Source organism: Phalaenopsis equestris, unplaced genomic scaffold (assembly GCF_001263595.1).
Source record: "Phalaenopsis equestris unplaced genomic scaffold, ASM126359v1 Scaffold000402, whole genome shotgun sequence".
NCBI classification, from domain to species: Eukaryota; Viridiplantae; Streptophyta; class Magnoliopsida; order Asparagales; family Orchidaceae; genus Phalaenopsis; species Phalaenopsis equestris.
Window position 1 is genome coordinate 905277 of NW_018164844.1, and position 3731 is coordinate 909007.

Genomic DNA, 3731 nt, shown 5'->3' on the forward strand with positions numbered 1-3731 from the left:
GACCTCAACCAAAAGTGAGGTCAACAATATATAAACGAGCCGAACACGAATAATGATACTTTTAATGAGCAGAACACAAATTAAATTCGCTCAAACTCAACTCGTTTACACTCCTACTTCTAAACTATGTTATTAGTAGATTTTTCTGCATTTTTAGTTTCTCGCAAAATTGGTGAGAAATTTGTAGGATGTGCATCCATTTGTTAGAGCTTGGAAATATTAAAGGATTAAGAGTTAAGATTTGTTAGAAAATTCATCTTTCAATTTTATGACACAAATTAAAAAAAAATACATAATTGCCAAGATCTTTTAAATTCATGATTTTTACATATATAAAATAAAGTGACACATACCTGTATTCATGATGAACAAATTTGATCATGAAGAAATTTGATCTTCAAGAGATGGAGTTTATCTCTCTAATCCCTTGAAACTTTATGTACTTTCTGATGGAGAGAAATATACGGGGTGTGTCAGGTGGAGAGAGGACTCATTCTCAAATTCATGCTCTATTTAATCACCATCTATCAAGGGGGTTACTAACCAATATGATTTATGATAATTTAATAAATTAATTGATTTTTATTATTAAAATCATGACATAAGTTAGTAATATTTATTTATTTTAGGGGTTATATGAGTTACAAAAATAAATATCATAAGTTGTCATAAGTTATGACATAAGTTATGAGTTAAGAAAATAAATAACTTAAGTTATCAAAATAAATATCATAAATTGTCATAATTTATGACATAAGTTATGAGTTAAGAAAATTAATAACTTAAGTTATCAAAAATAAATTTCATAAGTTATTAAAATAAATGTGAGTCATAAATAAAAAAATAACCTTCTTCCACTTGACTTACTTAATTTTAATAGTGCATAACATATTGTAAGATAAATCATTCTTTATATTGGTTAAATCATAAATTATTTAATAAGTATGAAATTAATATGAATCATGACGGTTGTGCATCAATTTATCGACACAGTCCCTTCCATGTATCACAATATCAATTACATACTTAACATAATGAGAATTAACATTATGGTCTCATAATGTCTATTAAAAGACAAATGTTGTTGAACATCATGCAACATAAAGTGTATACTAACAATAAAAACAAGATTTAAAAATATCAGAAACAAGAAAAATTGGGCCCAAAATGTCAAAATATAAGGAGCATAAAACTAATAAAGGGTTTTGGTAATGCCCATTCTCACGACATGTTCGTTAAATGTCTTCGGTGATAACCTTTTTGTCAAATGATCTGCAATCATGAGATTAGTGTTAATATGCTCAATTGACACCCTATGTTTCTAAACTTCTTCCTTAACGACAAGATATTTTAATTTCATGTGTTTAGCACCTTTGGAATACTTGTTATTTTTGGAAAAAAAAGACTGCTGCGGAGTTATCACAATAAATTTTCAACGGCTTGACAATACTGTCGACAATTTCAAGTCATGAAATAAAATTCCGCAGCCATAAATCATGAATTGTAGCTTCGAAGCAAGCCACAAATTTAGCTTCCATAGTGGAAGCAGCTGTGATAGTCTGCTTCACACTTTTCCATGAGATTGCTCCTTCAGCCAAAAGGAACAAATAGCCAAATGTTGATTTTCTGGTATCAACACATCCAACAAAATTTGAATTTGAATATCCTATCACTTCAAGATCTTTAGATCTTCTATAAGTGAGCATGTGGTCATTTGTTCCTTGTAGATACCTCAAAACTTTCTTTGCAGCTTTTGATATATTCCTGGATTACTTTGATACATGCCCAACATCTCGACAACAAAGCTAATGTCTGGTCTGGTACAAGTTTGAGCATACATTAAGCTTCCAACAATATATGCATAAGGAATTTCTTCCATTTGTTTACGTTCCAAATCATTCTTTGGACACTGCATAAGGTTGAATTTATCTCCTTTCTGAATTGGAGCAACACTTGATGAGCAACCTTCCATATTTAATCTCTTAAGAACTCTTTCGATATATGTTTTTTGAGACAGCCCTAACAATCCTTATGATCTATCATGAAATATTTTAATTCCAATCACATAGGATGTCTCACTCATATCTTTCATCTCAAAGTTCTTAGAGAGAAAATTATTGGTTTCATATAATAAGCCAAGATCATTAGTAGCCAACAAGATGTCATCAACATACATAATAAGAAATATATTTTGCTCCCACTGACCTTTAGATATATACGCCGATCAACAATGTTTTCCTTAAATCCAAAGGACGTGATGATATCATTAAACTTAAGATACCATTGTTGGGAAGCTTGCTTAAGTCCGTATATTGATTTCTTAAATTTACACACCATGTGTTCCTTTCCTTCAACCAAAAATCCTTCAGGTTGACTCATGTAGACCTCTTCATCTAAATTCCCATTCAGAAAGGCAGTTTTCACATCCATTTGGTGTAACTCTAAATCATAATGAGCTACTAGTGACATGCTAATTCTAAATGAATCTTTCTTAGAAACCGGAGAAAATGTTTCTGTATAGTCGATGCCATCTTTCTTAGTGAAATCTTTGGCAACAAGTCTGGCATTATATCTTTCAATATTGTCATTTGAATCACGCTTAGTATTAAAGACCCATTTACACCCGACTCTTTTACAACCTTCAGGCAATTCAACGATATCTCAGACTTTGTTGTGATCCATCGATTTCAACTCATCTTTCATTGCATCTAACCATTTAGAAGAATTTGCACTTTTTATGGCTTGTGAAAATGAAACTGAATCTTCATTGACTCCTAAGTCAAATTCGGATTCATAAAGATAAACCACATAATCATCGAAAATAGCAGACCGTTTTTGTCGTTGAAACTTTTTAGGTACTACTTCATGTGGTTCATCTAATGCATGTTCATTAGTGACAGTTTCATTGTGGGGTATTTGATCATATATTTGTTGTTCTTGTAAGTTGTTAAACTGTTCAACAACTGTGGGAATAACAACTTGAGAAGAAATTTTGGGTAAAGGAACTTGAACCCTAATTTCTTAGATCTCCACTTTATGTGGTTCCAAACTCACACTAACTTCACCATTTTCAATGAAATTGACATTTCCCATTTAAATAACTCTTGTACTGTGATTAGGATAATAAAATCTATCTTTAAACTTTTCTGGATAACTAATCAAGAAACCACTGGTTGTTATTGAGTCCAGTTTCTTTACATGTGGATTATATAACCTTATTTTCGCTGGGCAGCCCCAAACACGCAGGTGCCTTAAACTATGTTTTCTTTCTGTCCACAGTTCAAAAGGAGTCTTTGGAACTGCCTTACTAGGAATCCTGTTTAATAAATATGTAGCGGTCTTTAAAGCATGCATCCACAATGATGAGGGTAAAGAAGAATTACTCATCATACTCCTAACTATTTCCATTAGAGTACAATTTCACCTTTCTGCAACATCATTTTGTTGTAGTGTTCCTGACATAGTGTATTGAGCACATATGCCATTAGTTTGAAGGAATTTAGCAAATGGGCCTGAACATTGCCCATATTCATTATAAGTTCCATAATATTCACCACCTCTATCATACCTGATAATTTTCATTTTTCTGTCTAATTGTCTCTCAACCTCATTTATATACACCTTTAAGACATCTATAGCTTGAGATTTTTGATGCAATAAATAAACATACCCATAATGTGAAAAATCATCAATAAAGGTGATAAAATATTTCTCTCCACCAAAAGATTTTC